This window comes from Mesocricetus auratus, unplaced genomic scaffold (assembly GCF_017639785.1).
Source record: "Mesocricetus auratus isolate SY011 unplaced genomic scaffold, BCM_Maur_2.0 Super-Scaffold_100027, whole genome shotgun sequence".
Taxonomy (NCBI): Eukaryota; Metazoa; Chordata; class Mammalia; order Rodentia; family Cricetidae; genus Mesocricetus; species Mesocricetus auratus.
Window position 1 is genome coordinate 20,229,338 of NW_024429208.1, and position 15,950 is coordinate 20,245,287.

At 35.6% G+C, this 15,950-nt stretch overlaps 1 protein-coding gene across 15 annotated transcripts in view; it reads right to left on the reverse strand.

Annotated features, from left to right (window-relative positions):
* Positions 1–15,950, reverse strand: part of Ctnna3 (catenin alpha 3) — a 1,429,068-nt gene that overhangs the window by 395,967 nt on the left and 1,017,151 nt on the right. The gene's annotated exons all lie outside the window — the stretch shown is intronic.

The window sequence follows — 15,950 nt, forward strand, 5'->3', positions numbered from 1 at the left end:
CTTCCCCAACCCACGGGTCCTATGCTATCAGCAGAAGGCAGGTGTCCTAAGAGCCTCTGACTTCAACAGTTGTGGAGGACTTTGGGTGTGGCTATCCATGCAGTCAGCTAGGAAATCTCTCATTCTCCAGTCTCAGGTAAAATCTTATCTTTCTCAAGAACTCTGATGCTTTTGATGGCTGGTAGCTTTGCCAGCTTAAAGTAACAGACAAAGGCAAAGCTCTGTCATAAAACATATTTCAGAAACAGGTATTCTAAGGTTTATCTACATAAGATGGTAATATAATAAAGTGAATTGAGACATTAAAAAATAAAATATGTTCCAGATTTCATTTTCATTATGCTATTGCAATTCATAGTCTTAATATTAAAGTTCTGATAAGCTCTGTCAATTTTAAAAATGTTAATGTTTTCAGCTAAGTCACTTCTAACATAAATATGCTACTACTGTATCTAATACTTGTGTTTTCACAAACCCAAAGAATTCTTGTAAGTTCCAGGAAGCCAAATTGGACCCATCCAAACAGGTCAGATCCACTCTAAATATTATTTAACCTTTCCCCTGGTCCAGGGATTTCCTCTCCTCAACTTGGGACCCCTTGGAAGCCCCTCCACCATCTTACAATCTTCCCCTCAAATACTAGGACCAAAAAAATTTTTTAAACCTAACTTTGTCCTCTACACTGCTAACATCTTGCCAGATCTACAGAGGCACCAGAGAGTTCCACACAGCCAGGACTATGATGGATCAACCAGCTACCCTGGATGTGGCAACACACCAACTTTCTCAAGTTCCCCAAAAGATGGTCAATGCCCCAGGTCAGCAGGAAGCAGTCTTGAGAACTCCCAACGCCCTTATTCCCTGACTTGCCATGGCCAACCACCCACCTTTTTAATTATCATAAGAAGTGAGAATTGTTGGAACTCAGGTATTATATTAACTCCACCCCCTGACGACCAATGGGGGCATGCACAGTGATGTGGCTACATCATCACCATGTGGCTATATCATCACCATGTCACTTGTTACAGGACTCAGTGTGCATGTGCAACTCCCCCTTTATAAGCTCCACCGCCACCCCTTTTTCTCTCTGTTACTTTATCGCCCTCTCTTTCTTTTTCTCTCTTGTATCTTATTTCTCTCTTTGTGTCTCTCAGCTGCACATGGGTTGGTTACCTCTCAGCCCCCTTCCTTTCCCGTCTACCAATAAACTCCATGTGGGACCATTGACTCACAGTTCGTGTCTCGTTACTGGGTAAACTTAGACATTTTAACAACGCTCATGAAGTACCTCTCCTATCTAAGGAGCTATTGGCAATTAATGACTGCTGGGGGTGGGAGAGAAACAGTTTTCTTCAGGTATGCAACCCCAGGAATACTACACACTCTCTACTTGATGGTCTCACATCCGATTATATACAGGTAACACTCAATGGACTCAGTGGGTATTAAAGAAATGATAGTGCATGAGGTAGGCCGTTAACAGTGGTGGAATATAGAGGAGGAATTGGAGGAGAGAGAATAAAGATTGGATTGGATATCCAGGATATTAAATGATTTAAAAATAAAACTTCTGTTGCAAAATGTAAACTTATAGTAACAAACTTTTGTCAAAAACAAATGTCAATTTTGATAAAATTAGATCTCCAGTTTGTTCAAGCCAACATTTCCCATATATCTTGAAATTTTTATCATTCGTTGTTAAATACTATTTTCAAAGTTTGGCTGGAACAATGACAGTGAACCTGAATGACAGAATTATTCATTCTTGTTTATTAGAGTTTCCAAAGATAAGTATATTGAAGACCATTTCTAGAGACAGTTTTTGTTGTTGAGAAACACATTGCAACATTATCTAAGCATATGTGGACTATTTAAACTAATTTTCAGCTCTTTAATTACCAGAATTCCACACTTGTTATTTGATCTCATTTCCTTTTACAACATTGAACTCTGAATTTTAGGAAAAATAAAATCAAGCATAAAAAGATCAAGAAAAATAACAAGTACATGCTAATTACATTGAAAGTCTTTTTAGGGACTATGTATTTCTAAACTAATGGACTCAAGTATACAAAACTGTTCCTTTGGGAAAATTCACATGCAGTAGAGTGCCTTGATTTTTAAAAATCAATTAATCTTAAGTTGAGGGAATTCTAAACTCATTTTAGCTAATTAAGATAATTTAAATTTGCCATTGCCAGTGTTACTTTGATTTCCCCATAATAACACGTCCAAGTCACAGTTTAAAAATCAATGTTGTGTATGTAAATCTATATTTTGCTTTCTCAAACAAATGTAATTCTTACAGCTATCAGTGGAAATATCAAAGAAATACTAGGACTCTCATATTTGCCACATGATTTGCTTGCCACTGCTTCTACTGCAATTTTATTTCCAGCTATGCTTATTCCAGGACACAGAACAATAAAATATCTGGAAGAGAAAAAGGAATTCTTCAAATTGCTGCCAAACTTCGCAACTTGAGCAGTGGTCCAAGGCCCCATGTGAGACCTCCAAAGCTATTTGGCATCAAATGCAGTAAGTACTTATCAAAATAGGACCCCTGACACAGAGAATCACCAGAGTCAGTTAGAGAGAAAAGCTATCAGTCTGGCCCAGGTACCGAAACTACAGCTCTGGTATGGCTCCAGGCATTGAGTGATATGCCAAGCCTGTCCCTCCATTCTCTAGACATTCACAAAGTTTTGGGAGTGACATAAGGATTTATAAACCAATTTTCAGTGGATGCTGTTACACTGGAATATTGTGGCATAAGGATTTACAAACATCTTTCTAGCATATTCCATTATATTGGAGTCTATATAAAGCATTGTAGATGAACTGTGTTAATAACTTCAAATATAAGGCCAGTGAATGAAGACACTTGTTGCCAAGCATGATGACCAGGGTTCTATCTTGGGGACTGATTTCTGAAAACTGTCCTATTACAGAAAAGACACACACACACACACACACACACACACACACACACACACACTATAAAAGTTCATTTAAAAGAGAAATCATTACAGATGGTTGTGAGCCATCACGAAGATAGAACACTGTATACATAATAAATAAATGAATAAATCTTAAAAAAGAAAGAAATCATAATTCTAAGTATGTTGATTGTTCACCACTCTCACTGCATCTCAACATATGGTATATATTTGGATCTTTAGGAAGTTGAGAACAAATGTGGCTATTCTTTCAAACAAACAGGTGATAAAAGGCACTTCAAGAACTTCTAGTAACAATGTCTTTAAATTCTATTAAATTATATAATCTAAGATTTGTTGAGATTATCCTTACCCAGCTTTCATTACCATTATTAGAAAAATTTAAAATATGAAAATACTACACAAATAATTATTAGCCAAAACATTAACATATAATCTACTAGATGTATTATGATCCAAAACTTAATTAAGAAGCTTTAAAATATATAGTTTCTTAAACTTAAGTCACCTCTCAGTATTATTGAACTTGACAAGTTACTTGCCTTATCTAGTTTTATTTCTGTACTCAGTAACCCACCTCTTCAATTTGCCCTACTTTCCTAGATGCCTCTGTCATTCTGTTGTCTACATCAGATAGTTGTCTACTATCAGATCAGTTTATCTTCCACATGAGTGAAATAATACAACATTAAATATATTTGTTCTCTAAAACTTTACAAATTTCCCTGTTGATTTATGTCATTAGGCACTGGGTAATTGGGTTTTGTGCAGATTTGGGGATCTGTATGTAATGACACTAAAATTTTTCTATAGTTTTTAAATCATGAAATCTACCTCTTACCTATATATCTCTCAAGAACTACCACTGTGTCTTCCAAATACAGTAATTGTGTTTGTAACTGTCTCTTTAGTCTCGTCAGTGGCTTCTATTCGTGCATAATTTCAGCATTTGTAAAATTGGCTGTGATAGTGCGTCCCATCCTTAAACCCTGAAGCTTATCCTATAACTAGGATTTGCTTGTCCAGCTTGTTTTCCAGCATGTCTTAGAAACGCTTTATTCTAAATGATCTCCTGTAATAGTTTAGGAAAAGTCCACCACCTTCCATGCACTGGGCAAAATCACATTAGAATGTTACATAGAAATGCTTTAAATAGATCTATAAAATTTGAGAAATCTGAGATCATTATAATCTTAAACATGTCAGTATGTTAAAATGGTTAACTAGTTCATTGGTTTTTTACTTTGTTTAATGTCTCTGCCACCATTTCTTCATCATAAATCATTGAACTAAGTACAGAAACACTTTTTCTTTTGGTTTTCCAAGACAGGGTTTATCTGTAGCTTTGGAGGATGTCCTGGAACTTGCTTTGTAGACCAGATTGGCCTTGAACTCACAGAGTTCTGCCTGCCTCTGCCTCCCAAGAGCTGGGATTAAGGGAAGGAGCCAGTCAGAAACACAAAATTGATGAAGTATAAATTACTTGGTGCTGAATAACATTAAGTAAATATGTCAGGCTCATATCATATTATAAGTTTGTTTGAAGAAATACATTTGAAATCAGGGAAAGACCTGCTTATTACAATGATATTATTTAACTGTCTTTTAATTAAGAATGAAATTATTCACATGGGATTTCATGCATTCCAGATTCCTCTCAAACTTGCTATGTGGCTGAGGAAAAATAGCCTTGAATAGAAGTAGACCCTCACATACCACCACACCAAAGCTTGCATATTGTTATTTTCAAACGATTCTAGTTGACATTTTATTTGGATTTATTTAGTGTGCTCTAGAAAATCCTTAGGCTTATACAGCATGTATTCTGTACACTCTAATCAAGAAATCGTCAAGAAAAAGATTATAACACATGGTGAGAATATTTGAAAACACCAAAGCCTGCACACACAAATAAATGTATACTCCAGAAGGAAGTTAGCAAAAATTATGCAAATTAAAGTGAATGGACTGAAATCTAATATTCTGGAAATGGCAGACTAAACCTGGAAGTGGGTTTGAAAACAATTCCGCAAACTGTTTAGAGGCAGTTTTAATTTCCAAAGCTATTTACTCCTTGTTTGAGTAAATAGACCCCAGAAATTCAATTTCAGAGAGCCATCTAATGCTGTGTCTCACAGTTCTAGACAATTTCAAATTACAATTCTAAACATGGGCATATAGCAACTCCAACTATGATTTACTTACTTCAAATGTGGAGTTTACCATTTCTTAAAATTTAAAAAGAAGTGAGGTTACAATTTTCTGATTTTCATGTGCCTACCTGCTCTGACTAGTCACGGATTTCTGTGTCAGTGTGTTTCTTTCCATAGTTCCCTCTCTTCCTTCAGTATTTCATTGTGTCTTGTTCAGAATTCCATTGCTTGGAGGACACACCATGACCATGGCAGCTTATTTTTAAAAAGCATTTAATTGGGATTGCTTGCATTTCAGAGGTTTAGTGAATTCTCATCATGGCATAAAGTGTGGCTGTAGCAGGAGTAGCTGGGAATTCTATATCTGTATCCACAAGAAGCAGAAAAAGAGAGAAACTGGTATGGGCTTCAGCTTTTGAAGCCACAAAGCCCATCCCCAGTGACACATTTCCCTCAACTAGGCCACACTTCCTAATCCCTCTCAAGTAATGCCATTACAGTGATGACTACGCATTCAATTATATGAACTTATGGGTATCATTCTTATCCAAACCACCACACAGTCATTTAGATGAGCACTCATTCTTTGTTTCAACTGATAGACAGGATATTGAAACCAATAGAAAGTAGGAACTCAGCTTTGGCTCAGGAATTTCACAATTACTGGAATATATGTACTTCTTGTGTTAGCAAAACACCTCAAATATTTTTCAAGTGTATTCAAGTAGCATTTTGGCAGCAAATCAGAGCTCTTTAATCTCATACTAAATCATGAATAAAAACTGACTTCTGACAAATCCATGAAAACTGGATTACTTGTAAATAATGCACAAAACATGAAGGCAGACTATGAAAACCAGAAAAACTTTCATTAAAATAAAAAAGTTTATACTCATCTATTAATACATGTATATGTATATATGCAAGTGTATGTAAGTATTTAGGTACCCATGAAAGGCCAGTATTCACTATGAATTCAGCATTAATAGTTTTAAAAATGTATTATATGAGCATGTAGACATAAAAAGAGCTTTTAAAGTATAAATTGTCCCAAGGAATTTGATGAGTTTTAGAGTATTAAAAATTTATTAACAGCCAGGTGGTATTGGCACACACCTTTCATCCCAGTACTCAGGAGGCAGAGGAAGGAAGATCTCGGTGAGTTTGAGGCCAGACAGGTCTGTCTACAGAGTGAGTTCCAGGGAAGATAAGGCTACATAGAACCCAGTCTCAAAAAAAATTAACTATGTATTAATGTATTAAAATATGTTTATTAAATAACCATCATAGTTCATTTGGTAGCTTTATGTATTGGGTATTCCAAAACAGAATGTAAACCTTACTCCTTTGTTGATTGTATTACATTACAAAGGATAAAAAATTAGTGATATTAGTTACAAACTATTACTGTGAATTTTCACTGGAGTTTCTCCTTCTCATCATCATTATAACAAATACTGATATATCCATGTTAGAATGACAAATAGAAATAAAATCTGAAAGATAAATTATCATGTGCAAAAAGTGACTCTCTTTCTCTTTTCACGCACGCACGCGCGCGCGCGCTCGTGTGTGTGTGTGTGTGTGTGTGTGTGTGTGGTAGAGGGAATTTTCTAGCTAAAAACATGTTTGGAGATAGCACTATAAAATGTAAAAACAGAAATTCACCAGTGTAAACTGAATTCATGTCTTTATCCCTCAAGTCAGGCCTTTAATAATCAAGAGTTTTATAAATGTAGAAGACATTCTTGGGCTTTAAATAAAACAACTCATTTATCATGACATCATGCTTCAACAGGTTTCATAGTATAATTAATAGGGATGTTATGTTTTTGCTAGGGTTTTATAGCAACTATTTTCTTGGGGCAATTTTCTTTCTTCTGTTAAGTATGTATTAACAAATTCATGAACCCAAATATTATTACGGTTTTTGGAAATGTACATAAATGCTCTAGTCTGGGTATTTCTGGAAAGGGAAATAGATACAAAAGTCTTAATAACTTCAGCAATTGTGTGTAGACCTAATTGTCTTTTCAGTCAATTGAAGAAGAGGTCATAAATATCTTAGTTAGGTTCAATATGAAAACATAGCTCAGAAGGGATGGGCAATCCCATTTAAACATACTACAAAAGCATGCTTATCAGTCTCCTTTGCATGATAAGCAAGTAACAGAGGGTGCAGTGCCCTGGGAGCTACTGACCTATTCTATTCTAGGTCTATCCATTCTAGGATAACAGAGAGGCAAGTGGAGCCACAGTCTTGTGATGCTAAGCAGTCATGGGGGCCAGCAGAAAAGATACCAAATAAAGAAAGAATTTTCCTGAGCAAACACAACAGTGACATAAGACTTGCACTAACGTGAGGAAAACTTGATAGTCTGATTGGTATTTCTCTGACTATGTACAGCCCAATATTTAGGAAAATACATGTAACATCTTGCCCTGCATTTGTTATTGCATGTGTTGGTATAAATTAATGTTTTAAAGAATAGATTTCCTCAACACAAGAATGTTGAAAATAGGATGTCTGAAATATGATGAAAACTAAATAGTATGTATTACACAATGTACTAACATAACATCTAACAAAAATGAAGCACCCAAGAAACTTGGTTATCACTGTGACTATTTTGATATATATTAATATATGTTTATGCTACATATACATACATATTGATGGGGAAGTCCTGTATATATGTCAATAAAGCACTGTTGGCCAATAGGGAAACAAGATAGGTGGGACCAGGAGTCCAGGAGGACTCTGGGTAGGAGAAACACTTGGAGTCAAGATGTAACCTCCATAGGGGTAAGAAGCCCGGACCCTTTTCTTCGGTAAGAGAAATACTTAGATTGGCAGTTATGGGGTAAATACTTAAGTCAGAGATAGCCAGTAAGAAACAAGCAAGGTCAACAGCTTCATAATTAATACAGCGTCTTGTGTGTTATTGGGGACTACAACTTGGCAGAGCCCAGGCGACTGGTGGGGAAAAACCAAAGCGGCTGGCAAGGAAAAGGCTTCTCTCAACAACATATAAAATCATTTTAGGCCTCAATTTACCCCCCATTGAATAAAAATGTACTCAAAGAAAAATAAATAGCTCACTTGATTACTAATCTATTTAAGCAGGGCTTGTTACATATAGATCTATAACTTCAAACATACATATTTTTGTTGATTTTACCTTGTATATTTATGTTCACCTTTTACAATTAAATAGAAATAATTCATAGGATGTCAAGGAATGATGGGTACATGGGATTCTTATGTGCTGATATACTGCTTTCCTATTTATCAGTTTTCCATGTTCTGATTACCAAGTTAAGATCAAGAATGAATTAAACACAAGCTACATTGGTATATGTGCTTTCAAAGATTCAAAATATTTGCTTTCTTTAAAGTTTTTTCAAGGAAGTGAGCTCGGTTTCAGATGAAAATAGCTAAAGAGAGTAAATGAATACGTGAGGAAGAAACACTTAAAAATAATCTTAAATTATAGATTTGAAATCTTTACCACTTAAGGTATAAAATATAAATACATAAGGTGGATATAGTATAGTATAGAATAGTCCCATCTTCTAATAAGCAATATAATGATATGAAAAGTATGAAAAAAGAAAGTTATGAAAACAGGTAGTAAAATGGGGAGAGTCCTCAATTTGAATCCAAAGCAACTGTGTAACCTGAACTCTGGTTACTATAACATTATTGGCTTCATTTTACTTAAAGTAATGAATTAAACCTCCCAATAAGAGAAGCTCAGAGATTAGATTATGAATGCCTCATAAATTATTTCTATAATATTTAAGAAAGCAACAATTTACAAAAAAATAGAAGAAAAATTTTCTAAGCCTTCAAGATGATTTAGTGGATGAAGTTGATTGCTACTGTGCAAGCCTGGTGACTCAAGTGTGATACCTGGAACCCATATAAGAGAAGAAGGAGTGACCTGACTCCAAAAACCTGTTTTCTGTCCTCTTTATGCTCACTATGTCATATGTGCAGATTATAAACACACCCATACATACAAAAAGAAAAGAGATAGGTGGGGATAAAAGGAAACAAATCTTCAAACTCATTTAAGGACCGTAACAAGACTCAAAATCAGATAGCTATACTACAATAGAAAAAAGTACGGAGTAATATCTCTTAGGAACACACAGGTAAAATCCTCAGCAACATTCCAGCAAACTGGATTGAGCCAGACACTTAAGGTACGACACACTGCCACCAACTAGAATTTACCTCTGTAACATGGAAGATGATTTGATATATACAAGTCACTATATTTGATTATTTGATACAACACATTGAGAGAATGGACAAGAACCACATGATCATCTCAGTGTGTGCTGTGCTGATATATTGCTTGCACAAATAAAGCTTGTCTGAAGATCAGAGGCTGGAGCTTGCAACTAGATAATCATAGTGGTCTGGTGGTCTGTATAGACAGACAAGAAGTGAGATGGATGAGCATAGATAAGAAGTGAGACAGCTGAGTGGAGACAGGAAGTGAGACGGCTTGGCAGAGAGAGGATGTTAGCAGGAGGAAACAAGAACTTGCTCTCCTTTCCACTTGGAGCTAATGAGGTAAAGGTGGCATTGACTTGCTCCTTCTTCTCTCTGATTGGTCAGCACTTTCCTTCATATCTCACTCTGGGTTTTTATTATTTAGACCGATTAGAGCTCCATTTTTAGTATGCAGAAAATTATTAGATAAAATCCAATGAACTTTCATGATTAAAAAAAAACCCTGAAGAAATTGATTATATAAGTAATGTACTTCAACATACTAAAAGTCACAAATGTAAGCTTTAAAACAACATCATTTTAACAGGAAACTTCGCTATAAAGTCAAGGGAGTCAACTCCTCTTCATTCCATGTAACACAGTGCTGGGAGATGGAGTGAGAACAACCAAGAAAAACAAAACGTGAGAAGCAATCAAGTAAGTAAAGAAGATTCTAATTCAAAATATTCTAAAATTTTTACATCTCCAAAAAGAGTTAGAACTTATGATCAATTTCAGCAAAATATCAGGATATAAAATAAAAATGCTCAAGTAAGTTCAAATCTTAATAATAAACTAAGAAAAGATATTCTTATCTATAAGAGTATCAAACTAAATAATGTACTAATTAGAAAAAAATTAACTAAGTAATAAGGAAAATATACTGAAAACCATGAAACATCAATCAACAAATCTGAAGAGAATACAAATAAATTCAAAGTTATGCTAATGGATTGAAAAATTAATATTAAAAATGCTTCCTACACAAATTGATCTATACATCCTGTAAATTCTTGTAAACACACACACACACATACACACACACAAACATACACACACAAATACAAAAAATGTAAGCTGTTATGGGCAGAGTATGTAAGTCAGTTGTGGAATATTATTTTAACTAGGCAAAGATATGTTATTTGTTTATGCTGCAGAATATTAGTTTAACTGTGTAAAGGTATCTTACTTTTGTTGATGCTGTATTTGTTTAATTATGTAAAGTTGTGTTGCTTTTGTTTCTCCTTGCCTACCTGAGGTACTTTATTGGTCTAATAAAAAGCCTAATGGCCAATTGTTGCTATAGTTCTCTTGTTCCCCCGATTCCCATCACCCTTCTCAGCCTCAAATAACCACACAGAAACTTATATTAATTATTAAACTGCTGGCTGATGGCTAGGGCTTCTTATTGGCTAGCTCTGTCTTAATTACTAACCCATTTCTATAAATCTATATATTTCCCCTGGTCTTCACTTACCAGAGAATGCATGGACCTGTTTTGTCTCTTTGTGTGCCGTCTCTGCCTACTTTTCCCAGAATTCTCCTCATCTCCCAGTCCAGGCTATCTTCCTGCCTCTATTGACCAGTGTTTTATTCATCAGTCTGTTGGGGGAAGTCCTATGCATTTGTCAATAAAGTACTGTTAAGCCTATAGGGAACCAAGATAGGAGGGACTAGGAGTCCAGGAGAACTCTGGGAAGGAGAAACACAGGGAGTTGAGATGTAACGCCATTGGGGTAGGAAGCCCGGAAACCTCTCCGGTAAGAGACATACTTAGATTAACAATTATGGGGTAATTACTTAAGTCAGAGCTAGCCAGTAAGAAACAAGCAAGGCCAACAGCTTCATAATTAATACAGCGTCTTGTGTGTTTATTTGGGACTGATGCAGATCTGGAAACAGGCGGGCGGGAAGGCTCCTCTCAAGGAAAGCTTCTCTTAACAAAATGGTGTCAGGAGTGGGATATAGCAGAAATGCAGGTACAGAAGGACATCACCCATCAGGCAAAAGCTAGGCAGAAGAGGGATTGTCAGAGCTCCCAGCTAGAGGGAATGAATAGGAGGAGAAATTTAGGCTCAATGAAGAACACGAGAAGGAGGCACAAGCCCAGGGCAAGAAGCCAGGCAGATTCCAGACAGACAGACATAGAGAGACAGTGAAAGTATGAAATATGAAAGTAAGAAAGGTAATAACCCACAGGCAAAAGGTAGATAAGAGAAACAGGATATATATATATATAATCATTTTAAATTAAAAGAGATAGCCAGAAATGCGCATAAGCTAGGCTGACCATTCAAAACTAATAATAAGTCTTTGTGTAATGATTTGGGTGCTAGTTTATGGTCCAAATGAAAAGCCTCATATATAAGTCCCCCAAAAAATTGAAAAAAAGAATTCTAGATGATTCAGTAATCCAATTTCTGTGTAATATAAACACAGGAATTGACAAAAATATCTCAAAAACAGAAATCTTGACACTTGGAATGTTTGTCACAGACCTGATCACAGTGGATGGCAGATTAAAAAAACTAAATGATCACCAGCATATAAACTGATAAAAAGAAGAAAGTCTTGTCACTTAATGACAACATGGATAAACATGGAGAACACTGTGCTAAGTGAAATAACCTAAGCACGAGAGAGTATGAACTGCCTAGTCAGTTACCTGTGGCATCCAAAATAGTCAAATTCAGAGAAGCAAAGAGTGGTGATTTGCTCATTTAGGGGAGGATAAGAAACATTGGTCATATGATAGAAGCTTTTGGTTATGAGACACTTAAGTGTGACGTGCTAAAAGTACAACATCATGATGGTGAAAAAATAAGGCATTCATGATTGAAATTCATGGAGAACAGATTTTCTTCAATTTTTAATATGCATTAAAAATATATATGTTATATATACACACAATTTTATCATTTCCCCATGCCTCCCCTCCGAACTTGCCCATTCTACCTAGCTCCCTTTTGTATTCAAAAGACTATTATCCTTTATTATTGTTATATATACATAAATAAGCATATAAATGCAATTTCTTAGTCCATTTGGTTTCTTATATGTATATATTTTAGTGATAACCACTTAGCAAACAAACACATAGAATATGGCACATGTTTGACTACAAAAATGAGTATATAATGTATGTGCTTTGTACACTTCAACAACTTCAAGTTATTATTGTCTGCTAATTATTTAAAAACCAAAATCTTTAAATCTAAGGCCTGTAGTTGAATAACTCAACTTTGAGTGTCATGCTTAAATTTAGAAAATAAAAGAATAAATTTAAAATTGTGATATAATGGAAATATCAGTAAAGAATCATAAGTGAATAAATCTCAAGATTTTTTAAAAAATACTTTTTTTAAACTTTTGAGATTATAATTACACAATTTCCCCTTTCTGTTTCCCTCTTCCAAACCCTCCTCCACAAGTGAATACTTTTTTCATCTTGAAATTATTATGTAGTTACAACATTTCTCCCTTTCTAGCCTCCAAACCTTCTAGTTTTTAACTTTATTTGTTTTATTTTTCATACATATATATGCATATATATTCTCTTTTCATACAATACATCCTGACTGCAGCCTCTCCACCCCTCTACTCCCCTCAGTTCCCCCTGCCACCTCCCGTCCTCCCCAGATCCATTCCTCTTCTGTTTCCCTTCAGAAAAGAGCAGGCTTCCCAGGAACATCAATCAAACACAGCATAAAAAGATGCAACAATGCTAGGCACAAGCTCTCATATAAAGGTTGGCTGATGCAACCCAGTAGGAGTAAAAGGGTCCCATAAGCAGGCAGATAAGTCAGAGACACCCCCACTCCCACTGTTAGGAATCATGTACTTCTTCTTGCGTTCTCTTCTCCCCTGCTCCCCACCTCTCATGCACATACACATTCCTAAATTTAACCTTCTCAGACTGTACAATGTTATACACATGTATGTTTTGAGGGCTGACCATTTGATATTGCATAACTAATTGGTGTGTTCGCCCCTGGGGAAGAGTATTTCTTCAGCTCTTAATATTCCTTAGTTGCCTATAATTCCTTGTGCATGGTTGAAGTATTTTGGGCTTTCCCTGTCCACTTTGTCAGGTCTATTGACATCATCCTAGTTCAGTTAAAAAGCAGCTTAGTCACTGTACCTAAGAAGTTCTTCCTGAAAATGTCCAGCATTTTACATGCCATCAGCTGGTACTAAAAGTAAGCCTTGCCAAGCACAGCCAATAAGGTTTGTGGTTAGTTAAGCTCTGCCAACTATAGTGATTCTGGATACTTCCTTCTATGAATATGAAATTATCTACTAAAATTGTTCCCTCCAAATTCTGCAACTTCTCTAGTTTTTATTAAAAAATATCTACTAACAAGTTCACAAACCATCTTCATGCAAATCTGCAAGTTGATGAATTCACAGTTCTTCTGCAGAAGAATGATTCTCCTCCCTCTAGGAATAGCAATGAGAATCTAGAAATCCTATATTTTTGGACACAAAATTATCTAGGGATCAAGGTTGGGTAAGCATTATAAATGAGCAAGAACTACTTTTACAATATCCCAGCCACTTCACATACAATTATACTAATACTAAATATATTTTATCATTGTTACTATTTTTAAATTTTTATCTTATCAAATATTAACTAGTATTATTTTAAAAACTAAGAATTTCACCAATGATTTTTGTTAATAGTTATAGTCTTTGGTGTTGGTGAAATATAATAATAGAGTGGCCATTAGCAGTTCTGCTGTAATGAAAATTTCCTGACTAGAATACCAGTGGAGCTCATGATTAAACAAAACGTTTCTCTCTACAGCATAGTATAACTCAGTCAGGCCTTAACTAATTGATGTTAAGGTTTAGAGGTCAGTCAAATTAATATTTATTTTTCAAAGCTTCTTAATAAATTGTATAAAAGTGGTTCACGTATGCACCAAGATTATATAACCTATCACAGCAAGGGTATTAACTGCTGCTGCTGAATTGGGTTGTGGGAAACACAAACCTTGGAGGAAGATAGTAGAAAAGGAAAAGACACAATTAAGAAATTCTAAAAAAGCTCTACAACAATATGGGAGCATATGATCTACAAAACAATGGTGACTTAAGTATGCCAAAGGAAGAAAGGCAGACAGACAATAATGGATGATGACTCATAGTGACCAAACAAAGAAGTCATTAGTGTTGAAGAAGAGGAAGTTCTCAATTATTTCAGCTTATATAGGGACAATTTGATTTGACCTTTGAGAAGATGGATAGAACCATTGATTCAGAGTGTTTCCTCTGTAGGTGTTTAGACCTCACTGATGAGCCAAGAAGATTGGTCATGCTTTGGAGTCTACTCAAGGTGTTTACAAATCTAAGTGCTGCTCAAAACTATTAACCTAACTGTATGCATAATGAGAAACCACAAAGGCAATCAATGCTAGTCCATCCCCCAGACAACTCATAAAAAGTCATTTGCTTTTCAAAATATTCATTACAAGGGAATATGTTTAGAACTAATTTATGTAAAATAGCATAAGCAAGATATCCTATGTGTTTCTAGGTTGTGAACATTGAAAATAGATGTGATAGAAGAGGATGGAGGTAAAAAGTGTCAAAAAAATCTCCCATGCTATGTATTACTCTTCACAACCACCTACAGTTTACACATATATACACAAGTATGTGTGCACAAAAAAACATGCTCTCCTCCTCTCCCTTGCTTCTTCCCTCCCTCCTTTCCTCTCTCTAAAATATAAAGAACTACAACTATGTTCATTTTTTATTTATTCATAATAACCAGAATTACCAAGCCTGGTCTACCGAGCGAGTTCCAGGACAGGCTCCAAAACAATACAGAGAAACCTTGTCTCGATAAACCAAAAAAACAAACCAGAAATTAGAAACAAGTTAAATGTCTCTCAACTAAAGAATGGAGAAAATGTGGCACATTGGAGTATTACTCTCCTGTTAAAAATTGCATCATGAAATTTTCAGGCAAATGGATAAAATTAGCAAAAATTATCCTAAGTGACATAATCCAGACAGAGAAAGACAAATATGGCATGCTTTCAATTAATAATGGGTATTAGCCATCAAGTAAATGATGACCACTTTACAATCTATATACCCAGAGAGGTTAGGTAAAGAGTGGGGCTCTAAGGGGGATCCATTGACCTTTATAGGAAAGGGGAATTAAGTAAATTTTGAGGGTAGACAGGGGGCATGTGTGATGGGATTGGGAAGGATCAGGTGTGGGAAGATGGTGGGAGAGAAGGCAGGAGGAGACAGCTGGCAATAAGGAACATTGGCAGAGTGATTTGGAAACCTAGGGCAGTAGAAAATTTCTGGAATCTATTAAGGTGACCTTAGTGAGAACTCCTAGTAATGAAGGATGCAGAGTCTAAACTGGCCAACTTTTATAGCCAGAAAATGCTACCAAGTGGTGGAACTAGTTTGCATTTGGTTGAGTTGATGGCTGAAGAAGTCCTGTGGAGATCCCTAAACAATCCTGACTGGTGCTAGGACGGAAGGTTTCTCTCTGAAAACTGACATGGGGCCCATTGC